We start from the raw sequence: 15,007 nt of genomic DNA, 5'->3' as shown, positions 1-15,007 counted from the left end.
GATTGATGCTTGTTGATTCTTAAGTGCTGTCTCGGTATTTTAGAAATAGGTTTCTGACACCGAGATGAATTTAGAAAGCATCTCTTCAAGGTTTGGTTTCTTCTCTTGTTGATAAGGTGGTGTTGAAAACCCCGAGGATTTTGTGGTTTTGATTCCTTGACCACCCCAGTAAATTGGGGTGGTTCCTCCAACTTCGCATTATAAGTACCCTCCATATAGTTGACTTGTTCCTCTTGGTTGTGGGATTGAAGGATTGATATTCGTATGCACACCTCCTTCGTTTGAGTCACACCTCATTCTTGGATGTACTCAACCAAGAAAACTATCAATCTTTTTATTGAGAAGTTCTACCGATTTGACATAGTTTTATAAACACCGTGAGTCCTCATGACTTGCCACTTATAGTTATTCGAATTCATAAGCCTCTTCGGTGTTTTGTTGTTGATGGTTCCACCAGAATTGAACCATTTGCGACCATTGTGGAATGTTTGTACTTGAAGCCAAAGCGGCAACCCATGGTGAGGGCACCTTCTCGCATCTCTCCATGCATCGTAAAGTGTTTCTAAATCCATTTGCACAAAAGGAAGAGATATCATTACATAATTTAGCCGCCAAAATTGATTTTAGCTTTGTTTTTAGTGAAAAGGGAAATAACCAAAGACGAATGGCATCATCAAAAATGCCATTGATTCTGAATGTATCGCAAAATTCCAGGAAATTTGCTAAGTGAGCATTGGGATCTTCATCCTACAAACCATCAAACTGAACAAACTAATGTATCATCTAAATAGTGTTAGGTTTTAATTCAAAAGTATTTGCAGCTACAGTAGGTCTAACTATGTTAGATTCAGTTCTTGTTAAAGAAGGTTTAGCATAATCATACATAGTACGTGGAGCAGGATTTTGATTAGCCGCAATTGCAGGAGGTAGCTAATTGCCTTGGTTTTCATCCATCTCGTCGGTTGGGGTTTGAGTATCGTCTTCTCGCTCGTTCTCTGTGTATCGTAAACTTCGCCTTATTTCTCTTTGATTTTTTTGAATTGTACGATCGATTTCTTCATCAAAAAGTAGTGGTTCTGATGGGTTTCTTCTAGTCATAAACTATAAAAACTTGCCAAGAGAGAGAAAAAGTAAATTAATAAATAATAAAATAGAATTGCAAGAAAAATAAATGGCTAAAGTAATAAAAATTTAGTGTTCCTAATATTCCAATTCCACGGCAACGGTGCCAAAAACTTGATCGCGTGATTCGTAACAAGTAATAAATATTTATAATGAGATCAAACCTAGACTAACTATTATCACGACGAAAAGACAAGCGCACCTATCGAACAATAGTATAGTAATGGCAAGACCGGAATATTGTACCCAAGGGAACCAAAAGTACTAGTAATAACTCTCTTTTTATTTTCTAACCTAGAAATAAAAGGGTTTGTTTATTAAACTAATTAATTAATTTAATTAAAGCAAAGAGAAAATTTGGAAAAAGACTTGAAGAGAAGCAATTGATAAAGACGACACCCAGGGAGGACACTACCTAGATTTCACTTGTTATCTGACTCTGAACCGGAGGATTTATTCACTTGACTTGTTCCGTAGAGATCCCTAGGTTAACTTATTATCCCTATTCAAGACTAATAACGTCTAATCCCTAGATTGAATAACCGAGACTTTTCTCTAATTAACACTCTAGGGTTGCATTAACTCGATCTATGGATCCCTTTATTAGGTTTCACCCTAATCCGAAAAAATCTTGTAACCCTATTTCTAGGCATTCGATCAACTCCGCTTAATTATGCCAAATCTACTATTAGGCAGGGTCTATTCCTCCTCTGCATAAGTACATCAAATCATGAATTAATACCGAATATTAACTCAAGCATTAAGAACACATAATTAAGAACAAATCAAGTATTTATCATACAGTTCAGATAATAATAACAAGATCCATCATAGGTTTTATCCCCTTTAGGTATCTAAGGGGTTTAGTTCATAATAAAATAAGAGTACCTCTCAAAAGTATGAAAATAACAAAACATAAAAAAAACTCTAAAACCCCTGAAGGAATTCTGAGAGAGATCTTCAGTCTTGGAGTAGCTCTGACTTTTGAGATGGATCATTTGGCTTCCTTCAAGTAATTCTTGGCATGTGGTTCTGTATTCTAGAAAAGTTCTGGAAAGAGTGATCCCCTTCTAAGTTACACTTAGGGTGTTTATATAGGCTTTGGATTGGCTTTCTTCCTCCCTAAGTACCCTTTTCCGTGTAAAATACAACTCTTTGAAAAAGGGACACGCCCTTGTGCCACGGTCGTGTGATGTGATTACCAACCGTGTTTGATCCGTTAAATTGCACATGGCCGTGTGGCTCAATGGCCAGGTTGTGTGAATCATGAAAACCTTGGTTGACACCCCCGAAGGCCACGGGCGTGTGAGATGGCCGTATGGTAAGGCTTAGGCTGTGTCATCTTCTCGATTTGGTCTATTTTGTCTCTTTTTAGCTTGTTTTTTGCTCCTTTCGACTCTTGGTGCTCACCTGAGTACAAAACATGAAATAACCAGATTAAGAGCACCAAAATCCACAAATCTAGTAATAAACATCCATAAATATGCTAAGTATTTGGGGTATAGATATGTATAATTTGGCGTTTATCATTTCCCTTCATGAAGTCTTTCTTAAGTTCTACGAAGTTTGCCCTAGCAACATTGTCAATTGTTGCTTTGTTGAGCCATTTTTCTGTACCTCTATTGTCTTCTTCAATCTGAAGTCTGATAGTTAAATCTTCTACTGACATTTCCTTTCTTTTGTGCATTAGGTAATTCTTGATGTCATTCAAAGCAAGAGGCAGCTTCTCAATAATGACTTCCACTTCAAAGGATTCACTTATCATCATCCTTTCAACAAGAATTCTGTGAATGATCAGTTGAAGTTCCTGCACTTGATTCAAAACTAATTTAGAATCAATAATTACAAATTTCAAGAATTTAGCAACTAAAAATTTTTTAGTTCCAGCATCTTTGACTTTGTATTTATGGTCCAATGATGTCCATAATTCCTTAGCTGTTTTCTTAACACTATACACTTTGTATAGTGCGTTCGAGAATCCATTCAGGATGTAGTTTCCATATAGGAAATCAAAATGTTTCAAAGCTTCAACAGCAGTGAAAGTGGTAACTTTATCTACCTCGCCCTCTTTAACAGTAGGAGGGTCATCTTTCAAAAATTTGGCCAAGTTCAACATGGTCAAATAAAATAACATTTTCTGTTGCCAAGTCTTGAAATTTTGTCTCGAGAAATTTGCGAGTTTCTCGCTATGGCTTATAGCAACTACCATCAACAACATTAAGTTTTGGATTGAAGATTACATTTGAACCAAAGCTTTAGATTGTTCATTAATTGAATTGATGGGAGTCTTCATTTTTCTATTAAGAAACAAAACTAGAATTAGAAAACTTATTAACTTTTGTTAGATGGTAGGAATCTAATAAAACCCGAAATAAAAGTTTATACAATCTAAAAAAAATACAATAAAACAATGCACCAGGTAGGTAAATGTAATGCCCCAAGGTTTTAATGGTTATGGTGGTTAGGTTTTATCGTTAGCGTGTTGTTTCAGTGGTTAGAGGCTCTAGTCATGTGCTAGGATCATGGGTTCGAGTCTCAATTCAATCATTTTGTTTCTAAGCTTATCTGATTTAAAATAAAATATTCTTTGTTGTCGAAACAAATTTGAAGTTTATTTTTAAATGAGTTTGTTAAGAAAATATAATAATAATAAATCAAGTGGTTAATTTTGAATGATTATGTCTTTTGGGTTAGTTTTGAAATAAATAAATTAAGTATTGAAATTATTTTGTACTTATCCATCCTTTTTTTTAAATTTAGTTCCATTTTATTTTAGCTACAAAACTAAAAAAAAAAAACCACATTCCCTCTATAATTTTTCCTAAGCCACGCCGCAAAACCCCCAATTCCAAAATTTAATTTTCTTGATTTCATCTTTTTTGTCTGTTCTTTTAATTTTGCTTGGGGGAAATTCTTTAAACGTTCGGCTATTAATTTTTGAAGCAGTGGTGTGATTCTTGAATATAAATCCAAGGGTAAGTGTTTAAGTTCAGTTTGTTATGCGTTTGTTTTTCTAGAGGTGTTGGTTGTTGTATCGTGTTACATTGGATTAATGGCATTGTATAAATTCTATTACTTGTTAGGAGTACTACAAGAGGCAGTGGACGACCCTTCAACAATTGAGAATTTGCATAATGGATGCTCGTTCATCGGTAAGTGTGTGTGGTAGTGTTATAAAGGGTTATTTGGTTTGATTGGGGTCGTTATTAGTTTTGTTCACGAATCGTCATTAAAATTCATTATGTTAATCATCAATGTAGGTTCTGGGATTACTCACGTTGAATCCGCATCAGCAAATTGTCAAGCGTGTAACAAGAAACCCGAAAAATATCGAACAACAAAAGTAAAAATTGGGGCCTGTTGACGCTACACGGCCGTGTAGTAGGTCGTGTAAAACACATGACTGTGCGTATAACACCCTAAACTCGGCCTAGAAGTTTAAACTGAATCTTGAATGTTACAATAATCACCGAAGTGATCGTAGGTAAATTTTTACAAAACAATTAACATGTCGAATCGTAAAATTTAATCGTTTAAAATCTAATCAATAAAATTTCAGTATTTAAGCAGAATAAAAACAACTAAAACATAAATCAGAATTTGTACCATAGTTTTATAAAGCTTTACATTTCAAAACTGAAAATAGAGTAGAAACTGAAAACACAAACTAATAGTTTATCTCCCATTGAGACTGTCTGAGACCTCCGCATACCAAGTCCAGCGTCAGAATTCAAAAATGTATCTAAAAAGGAAACACTAAGAGGGGGTGAGCTACGCGAGCTCAGTGTGAGACCGAAATAAGACTAAAAACACATTTTTAGAATTTAGACCAGTACTGCATCAGATTATAGATAATCAATGCGTCAAAAAGAGACTTGGAAGTAACATCCCAATAGAACAGAAATTGCACTCACATTAATTCAAAAACAAATAGATGGAATACAGTCAAACAATCAAGCACCTAGAACATACACATAGACATAGATGAAATGCAATCAAATAGAACCCACCCATCCAACCAACACACCTCTCCGTCCCTGGATCACACCCTATAAGAGCTGTTTAAGCTCACCCAGCCAAAACACACCACATAGGACCTCAAGGCCCATCCAACCCTACACACCACATATGTGGACTAAGCCACTCAGATAACAATATGTCAGCAAAGCTGGTGTATGTGCTGTACTGTGTAATGCAGTAATTCACTGCACAAAAAAGTTGCAATCTTAATTGCTAGAACAACTAGCACTATGTAGTAAAGCTGACGCACCTACAGTACACTGTGACAAATCACTCTAGGAGTAATTGCAGTAGAACTGCCATATCAGATCAAAATTAGACTCCCTTCTCTTCAAAAACCCACCCAAAATCCTTAACTTTATGGAAGTACATGTATGCACACAATTTCAGAGAACAGAGACATTTACATAGTTAGACAGATGGAGCAAATATACAAAACACTCCACAGACCAAATTCAAAATCGCACATCACACACAATCATCACAAATATTGTGTCTAGACCATCCTCACTAAAACTTAACTAAGGGTCGGAGCACCCACTAAAACACATATTTAGATCAGAAATACACATAGAACCAATATAAGGGTCTGAAAACCACAAGCCCGTGTGCTTTGGCTGTACGGTAATGTCTAGGCCGTGTGGGAGATCAAAAGCCCGTGTGAGGAGGGGCACACAGCCATGTGACTAAGGCACACGCCCGTGAGAAGAGAGGCACATGTCCTTGTGAACTAGGAACATGGTCGTGGGAACAGGCCGTGTAACTCTCTGTCTAATTGTACTGAATTAGAGTACAGGGCTGACACTCTCACACGGCCGTGGTCGTGTGTCCAAAAGAAATGTCCTGTGGTATCCCTAATCCCTAAATCAACCATATAGCCGTATGGCCAGGCCGTGTGGCATCAAATCACTTAAACCCTAATTCCCAAACTCACATGCCTATGTGCCCAGGGTACATGGTTGTGTGAAAATTGACTATTTTCCCCAAATCGGTCACACAGCCTTGTGGCTCCCAAATCAGCTCGAAAACTTTAATTCCTAATTCCACACGACCATGTGCATAGGCACACGCTTGTGTGGTCAGCCATGTGGTCATGAAACCACCTTAAATAGCCTCTAGAATGTGAATTTCATCCCTAAGCACTCTCTAACCTCAAATAAATTTGATATATAGTAACCTGACTTTGATGCAATTTGATATCAAATAATCATTTCGAATACCTCATTATCGAAACCCACCTAGAAATTTACCTCATCCCATCGCATTTCGGCACCAAATTAAGCAATTCACAAGTAAAGTTGAAGAGTTTCGAACCTACACCTGATTCCTAATCAGAGTCGTTTAGCCACTAACCAGAGGAGCGAAACTCTTCCAAGATCCACCGGTAAAAACCGTTTTCCAAAGTAGAAGAAAAAAGGAAAGAAAATAAAACCAGAAGAAAGTAAAAAGAAAAACGTCCAAAAAAACAAAAATAATAAAATAAAGCTAAATAAAATAAAATAAAAAAATATTAATAACAATAATAATGGGAAGTAACTAAATAAGTAAATACCTTTAATCAAACAAATTGAATTCACATAAAAATAATTCCTCAAAACACGCTTAAGGACTCGAACCTGTAAACACAAAAACTAAACACAATAGCGTAATCTCCTAACTAACTCTAACCACAAAAACTCAAAACTTCTAGCCCTAAAACTCATGGCATTACAACTCGCCCCTCCTTAAAAAAAAATTGTCCCTGCAATTTCCAACTAATAGGACAGTGGTATATCACCAGCTATACCACCATGCTCCCACTATGCATTCTAGCCCAAGCAGAACCTAATCAAACCTAAGACCTCACATACACACACACACCCAGAACACTTAACCACTGAAGCAGATACACAGTTATCCTATCTCGTATACAAACGTTATCCAACGACTAACTATTAAATGTCATTCAAATAAAAAACACACAGATTCAGAACAATCTACAACCTTACCTATCTCAATGTCGTCGCAGACACTCCCTAATTCGATGCTCTGTGGACCTACATCTAAGACGCGCTCCCATCTTCTTCCAACAGTCGTACAGATGGCGCTTCTTACAGTGCCCACAAACCGATACACTCGGCCCATTACCAGAACCATTTGCACAACCTCTAATAACACCCAACTGCATTCTTATACACTTCGAGACTAAAGCTCCAACCTCAAAAGACTACGGTCTCTCTTCTTTGTAAAATCCACACACTTATCTTAAAGCGTTTCACTGGACTCCCTTATCCTAGCCTCGAACACTTTCTCTAATATTTCCATCACTACTCGAGTCAATGCCTCATTACCAAGCTCTGAGTTATCACTACTCCAAGTTGGTAGAATTGCACTATCCTCCAACTCCTGAACAGACACACGTCTCAGAGAAACAGACTGCTCCTCGCAATTTTGCTTACCTTCAGAATCCATATCAGTCCTGTGGTTAACTTAGGATATCTACACTTTCAAAAAGCAAACATAAAATAAGTACAAGAACCAACATTTCTAATCTTACGGTTTCTAATTCCTACCTGAACCAGCACCGGAATCTCAGACAATTCATTTTTGTAAAAGATTTCCCGAAATACAAATAATTTCAACTTACTATGGTAAAGTTTCTCAAATTTCCTTTTTAAAACAATCACATGTGCACACGAATACATAAAAGCACAAGCTGAGTTTTTACAAACCCGACTCTAATACAACTAAATGTAACACCCCAAATCAGACTTAGAAGTTTAGACCAAATCTCGAATGTTACATTGATCACCAAAGTGATCGTAGGTAAATTTTTACAAAACAATTAACATGTCGAATCGTAAAATTTAATTGTTTAAAATCCAATCAATAAAATTTTAGTATTTAAGCAGAATAAAAATGGCTAAAACATAAATCATAATTCATACCATAGTTTTATAAAGCTTTACATTTCCAAAATGAAAAATAAAGTAGAAACTGAAAACACAAACTAATAGTTTATTTCCCACTGTGACTATCTGAGACCTCTACATACCGAGTCCAACGTCAGGATTTAGAAATATACTTGAAAAGGAAACACTAAGAGGGGGTGAGCTACGCGAGCTCAGTGTGAGACTGAAACAAGACTAAAAACACATTTTCATAATTCAGACCAGTACTGTATCAGATTTATAGATAATCATCGCGTCAGAAAGAGACTTGGAAGTAACATCCCAACAGAATAGAAATCGCACTCACATCAATTCATAAACAGACAGATGGAATACAGTCAAATAGTCAAGCACCCAGAACATACGCATAGACATGGATGAAATGCAATCAAATAAAACCCACCCATCTAGCCAACACACCTCTCCGTCCCCCGATCACACTCCATAAGTGCTGTTTAAGCTCATCTAGCCGAAACACACAGCATATGAACTCTAGGCCCATCCAACCCTACATGCTACATATGTGGACTACGATAACCATATGCTTAGATAACCATAGACAAGTTGTAGTCTTAAGCGCCGAAAGCTATACTGCGTAGCTTGAAAAGATTCACAATGTTTTCCATGTCTCGATGCTTGACGGTATAGGTCCAACCCGTCGCACGTAATCACTCCATCGATAGACAAGTTGTAGTCTTAAGCGTGAAGTGAAAGAGTTGCGAAACAAAAGGGTTCCGCTAGTGAAAGTGTTATGGCTCAAACACGGATAGAAGAAGCTACTTGGGAACCCGAGAACTCTATGAAAGAGCGATACCCAAACCTATTTACGGTGAAGATTTTGGGGACGAAAATTTCTAAAGAGGGGAGAGTTGTGACAACCTTAAAACGATCCTAGTCGGAAAGCGTTTTGGGACCGCTAAACCGAGTCACCAAATTGTTTGAACATGGTATTTTTGTCTAAACTGTAAATATGGATGTGTGAAGTTTCAAAAGGCAAATGTAAAGTGGCCTATTAGTGCATGTAATCAAAGGGTGGACTTGCATGTCAAATTCCCTTTTATTAGCTAATGGCCGCCATGACAAGAGTGATGGGCAAGGGAAACATGTTTCCAACATGTTAGGCTAGTGATGTATGTAGGAAACAATAAAATAGAAAGCTAGTAGTAAAGAAATGAAAAAAAAAAAAAAAGAGAATGGTGAATGTTTCCCCCCATTGCCGTGAGTTGAGGAAGAAGAAAGAAAAAAATTTGTTGTTCATCCTTTCTCATTTTTTTTGTTACAATTGCCATGACTTGAGAAGAAGAAGGAGTATTCATGTTTTCTTTCTTTTGCAATTGTCATAACTAGAGGAAGAAGAGGAAGCAAGATTCGGCCAATGTGGTCCTTTAGATCAAGGTATGTTCAATGATATTTTTGGAAGTTTACACAACCTTTGGGTGATGATGTCTAAATTCTATCTATCCCATGGTTGGATTTGGGGTTGTCGGAGAGTTAGGCTTTGACTAAGAAGCTTAAAAAAATTTTAGTTGATACCTTGATGCTATTAACATGTTAGTTATATGTATGTGTTAAATTGCTTGTTATGTTAGCATGGAAGTTGAAGTTGTTATGTCATTTTGTTGGAGGTGCCGAATTTGAGACTAAGAAGAGAATGAGTATTCGGCTAACATAGTTGAAAAGGGATGTTGCCGATTTTTAGATTTAGATTGTGGGAGTGGCTATAATGGGCATTAAGATGTTGAACTTAAGAAATGTAGTCACATGTGGATTTATGTGATATTACAAATAGAGGTGAAGCTATGCTAGATTGGGAAAAAGTCGATCAAGTATGCATGAGAAGAATTTAGGCATTTAGATGATGTTATAGATGACATTGTACATATATATATATATATATATATATATATATATATATATATTCGGCCATTAAAGTGAGTATGTAGGTGATGTTGAATCAAATTTTTGGTGCATATTTGGTTATGTGTATAATCGACTAAATGGGTAATTAGTAAGAGTGGTTGCGAATATATAAACATACATATGCATGTGTAATTGAATTGTAAATGTTTAGCAAGATGATTAAACTAGTTGATATATTAGTCAACAGTTCATCGATCGAAGCGTAAGGAATTCTTGGAGCTCAAGCAAGGCCGTATGATAGTATCTCGAATCTGAACATGAGTTCGTAAGACTTAGTCGGTATGCTCGGGAGTGTGTGGCTGATGAGGTTGCTATGTGTAAAAGATTTGAAGAAGGATTGAATGAAGATTTAAAGCTACTAGTAGGTATTTTGGAGATAAAGGAGTTCGTAACACTAGTCGAACGAGCCTGCAAGGCGGAAGAACTTGGAAAGGAGAAGAAGAAGGCTGAATTTGAAGCAAGAGATTATCGTAAAAGATCGACGAGTAAAGCTCCGTTCTCGGCTGTAAAGAAGTTCAGGGAGGACACTAGTAAGTCGAGGGCGACTGCGAGAATTTCCATCAGAGCCCGACCATTGACGGACTCCCGAGCTACTTCGGTAGCTAGTGTGGGCAATAATCATCAAGAGAAACCAGAATGCTCCCAATGTGGAAGACGACACCTAGGTGAATGTTGGGGTAAGTCTGTTAACAGGGCCTGTTATGGATGCGGTTCGAAAGACCACTTAATTAGAGATTGCACGGAGCTAGATGAGAAGAATAAGATGCAAGGTGCAAGACCTAGTGGAACGACGGCTAGAGGTAGGCCCCCGAGGATTTCTGGAGGTAGGGGTGGTAATCAGAGAGGAGCCTCTGATACGGTTGTTCGATCCGAGACCCGTGCTCCTACTAGAGCATATGCCATCCAGCATACGAGAGGAGGCATCCTCCCGACGTTATCAACGGTACTTTTACTCTCTTTGATACTAGTGTGATTGCATTGATTGACCTGGCTCTACTCATTCATATGTATGTGAAACCTTAGCATTCAAGAAGACTCTACTGTTGAGTCTCTCGAGTTCGTAATTCAGTGTCAAACCCTCCGGGTCAATACGCACTCGTTGATAAAGTGCAAGAGATACCCCTAATAATTCGAGAACTCATTTTTCCAATCCGATCCGATGCTTCTACCATTTGATGAATTGATGTTATTCTTGGTATGGATTGGTGACGCACATGATGCAAGGTGAACCGCAAAGGAAAACCATTGATTTGAGGAGTGGAAATAATGAGGTGGTCCGAGTCGAGTCTCATCGATTTAAAAGGAGCACTGCGATAATATCTTCTATGACCGCCGGAGATATGTGAAAAGGGTGTGAAACATACCTTGTGTATGTGTTTGAAGAGACGGAAAGGAAACTCGAATCGGTACCAGTGGTTTGTGAGTATTCAGATGTTTTTCCTGAGGAGTTACCGGGATTGCCACCGGTTCGAGAAGTGGAATTCGGCATCGAAGTTGTACCGGGCACTACGCCGATCTCAATAGCCCCGTATCGTTTGGCATTAATGGAATTAAAGTAATTGAAGGTTCAATTGCAAGAATTGACGGATAGAGGTTTCGCCGACCAGTTTTTTCTCCATGGGGCGCACCGGTGTTGTTTGTGAAGAAGAAGGATGGAACCATGAGATTGTGCATCGACTATCGCCGGTTGAATAAAGTGATGATAAAGAATAAATATCCGCTGCCACGAATTGACGATTTGTTTGATCAATTAAAGGGAGCCTCGGTGTTTTCAAAGATAGATTTGAGATCAGTTACTATCGAGTTGAGGGTTCGAGAATCGGACATACCAAAACCGCTTTTAGAACGAGGTACGGTCACTCTGAATTCTTAGTGATGCCGTTTGGGCTCACTAATGCCCTCACAGATATTTATGGATTTAATGAATAGAATTTTCAGTGCCATACTTGGATCGGTTCGTAGTTGTATTTATCGATGACATTTTGGTCTATTCATGAGATGAAACCGAACATCTTGAACACACAGGCTAGTGTTGCAAATTTTACGAGATAAGCACTATACGCAAAGTTCGATAAATGTGAATTTTGGTTGAGAGAGTTAGCTTTTGGGGCACGTGGTGTCCGCATCGGTGTCGGGTGGACCGAACAAAATTTCTACCATAGTCGATTGGAAACCTCCAAGGAATGTTACCGTTAGGAGCTTTTTGGGCTTGCGGATACTATCGACGATTTGTGAAAGGTTTTTGATGATAGCTGCACCGATGACTGAAACTACTCCAAAAGATGTTAAGTTCGAGTGGTCGAACGTTTGTCAAGAAAGTTTCGATCGACTAAAAACTGCTTAACCGAGGCCCCAAGATTAGTACGATGGAGTCCCAGAAAGAGTTTGTCATTCTACAGTGGCGCATCCTTCCTTGGGTTAGGTTGTGTGTTGATGCAAGAAGGTCGAGTTGTGGCTTACGCGTCGAGACAACTAAAGCCGTATGACGAAACTATCAGACCCATGACCTTGAACTAGCAACCATAGTGTTCGCCTTTGAAAATATGGCGGCATTACTTGTTTGGAGAAAGGTGTCATATTTATTCGGACCACAAGAGTCTTAAATATTTGATGACTCAAAGAGATTTAAATCTGCGACAAAGGCGTTGGCTTGAGTTGTTGAAAGACTATGAACTCATCATTCAATAAATTGGTGTACAAGTAATTGCGAGAGAACCGATGATCGATCAAAATTAGACTCCTTCTATTCATAAACCCACCCAAAATTATGTTAGCATGGAAGTTGAAGTTGTTATGTCATTTTGTTGGAGGTGCGAATTTGAGACTAAAAGAGAAAATAGAGGTGAAGCTATGCTAGATTGGGAAAAAGTCGATCAAGTGTGCATGAGAAGAATTTAGGCGTTTAGATGATGTTATAGATGACATTGTACATATATATATATATATATATATATATATATAAACCATTAAAGTGAGTATGTAGGTGATGTTGAATCAAATTTTTGGTGCATATTCGGTTATGTGTATAATCGACTAAATGGGTAATTAGTAAGAGTGGTTGCCGAATATATAAACATACATATGCATGTGTAATTGAATTGTAAATGTTTAGCAAGATGATTAAACTAGTTGATTTATTGATCAAGCTCAAGGAGTTAAAGGAGGAGAATCAAGCAAGGGAAAGACGAAGGTCATCGAGTAGCCGACTTGGAACTATTTTACCCAACACAAGGTAAGTCATTAAGCATATATTTGGTATTGATTTAAATGATCATAATATATATGCAATTGTGTTTAATGAGTTGATGTGTAAATGGAAATGTATGTGTATGGAATGATGACATTGTTGAATGTATAAAGGTAGTAAAATGCGTAAAGTGTTTGGTCTCGGCACTAAGTGTGCGGGTATAAATGGACACGGTGACAAGATTGGCACTAAGTGTGCGGGTTTAAAATTTGTACAGCACTAAGTGTGCGAATTTGATTATATAGCACTAAGTGTGCGAGCTGATTACATAGCACTAAGTGTGCGGACTCACTATATGCTTTTGCATCACTATTGACACTGAGTGTGCGACGTTATCGAGTTGATCACGGACAGCGGATCGGGTAAGTACCTTGAGCTCATGGCGAATAGGCACTATGTTCATGCTCGGGGTTTGGCTTGGTAAGCTTTAAAACTATGTGATGATGGAAATTGTATGATTGTGGTGAAAATGAGTTGAAGTATAAAAATGCCTTAAATATCCTATTGATTAGTATATGAAATGTGAATGTATGAGATTGAACCGAAAGGTCTAAGGAACTATGGTATAGTTCGGTATGGATGAAACACTTAGCCTCGTTTCATTGATTCACTTTGTGATGAATTTTGCTTATGGATAATTATGAAGTGCTTATGACTTACTGAGTTATAAACTCACTCGTTGTTTTCTTGTCACCCATTTTAGGTCTCTTGGACTCGTCTCCTTTTGTGTGCTCGGAACAACAACGAAGTCATCACACCAAGTGAGCAATCTTTGGTATTGTCTTCTTAGTCGATCTAGGAGAACATTTGGCATGTATAGGCTATTTTGTTTTGTTGAATTTTGGGTTGTAAACTTTAAGCCATGTGAAAATGGCCTATGTGGTCGGTTGAGTGGGATGCTAAAACCTATAGCCACGAGTCTTAGAAACCTTAATTTTGATAAGGTGGCCATAATTTGTGTCATGTATGATGGATGATTAGTAAGGCCAAGGAAAGATTCATGAAATTGGCAGTCTACTGCAGTAACTGTTGCGGACAGCAGCAGTGATGTGAGATCGAAAAATCACTAAAACTAGTATAAGTGGAATTAAATGCTAAAAAAAATTATGTAATCGAAGCTTGATGGGTCTATTTTCATATGGACGAAACGAAACGACCATATGAGCTGTAATTTAAGAGATATTCAAGATTTCGTGAGACAGGGCCAGAACGGTTTCTGGATCCTCTGTTTCGACTTTGAAAATTTACCATAAATTATTCAGAAACAATTATAAGTCATGCCTTACATGTACAGATTTCCCTTTGAGTCTAGTTTCATTAGAAACAAACGGCATGAGCATTGAAGCTCTGTACGAGAAGATATTCAGGTCGTAATGCGAAAAGGTCAGTGTAGTCGAACCCTGAAACAGGGGTGACTTTAACTAATAAACTGTAACAATTGGCCCGACCAAAAATTCTAGAAATAAATCAACGGATGGATATATGAGTTTAAATTCGGGGAAAATTTACGGAACGGGTTTTCGAGTTCTGGAACTCGAGATATGATTTTTAAGGTGACAGTGATGCAGTTTGCCAGCTTGTCTGATAATGTTAAAAATAGTCTGTGTGACACATGAGTTGGCAAAATCGCAAATCATACACAATCATCACAGATATCGAGTGTAGAATAGCCTCACTAAAACTTAGCTAGGGGTCGGAGCACCCACACAAACACATATTCGATCGAAAAATGCATTAGCTAGGGGTGAACAAATATAAGGGATCGAAA

This window comes from Gossypium arboreum, chromosome 13 (genome assembly GCF_025698485.1).
Source record: "Gossypium arboreum isolate Shixiya-1 chromosome 13, ASM2569848v2, whole genome shotgun sequence".
Lineage (NCBI taxonomy): Eukaryota > Viridiplantae > Streptophyta > Magnoliopsida > Malvales > Malvaceae > Gossypium > Gossypium arboreum.
The sequence above is the reverse complement of the archived record's forward strand: the minus strand, read 5'-3'. Positions refer to the sequence as shown.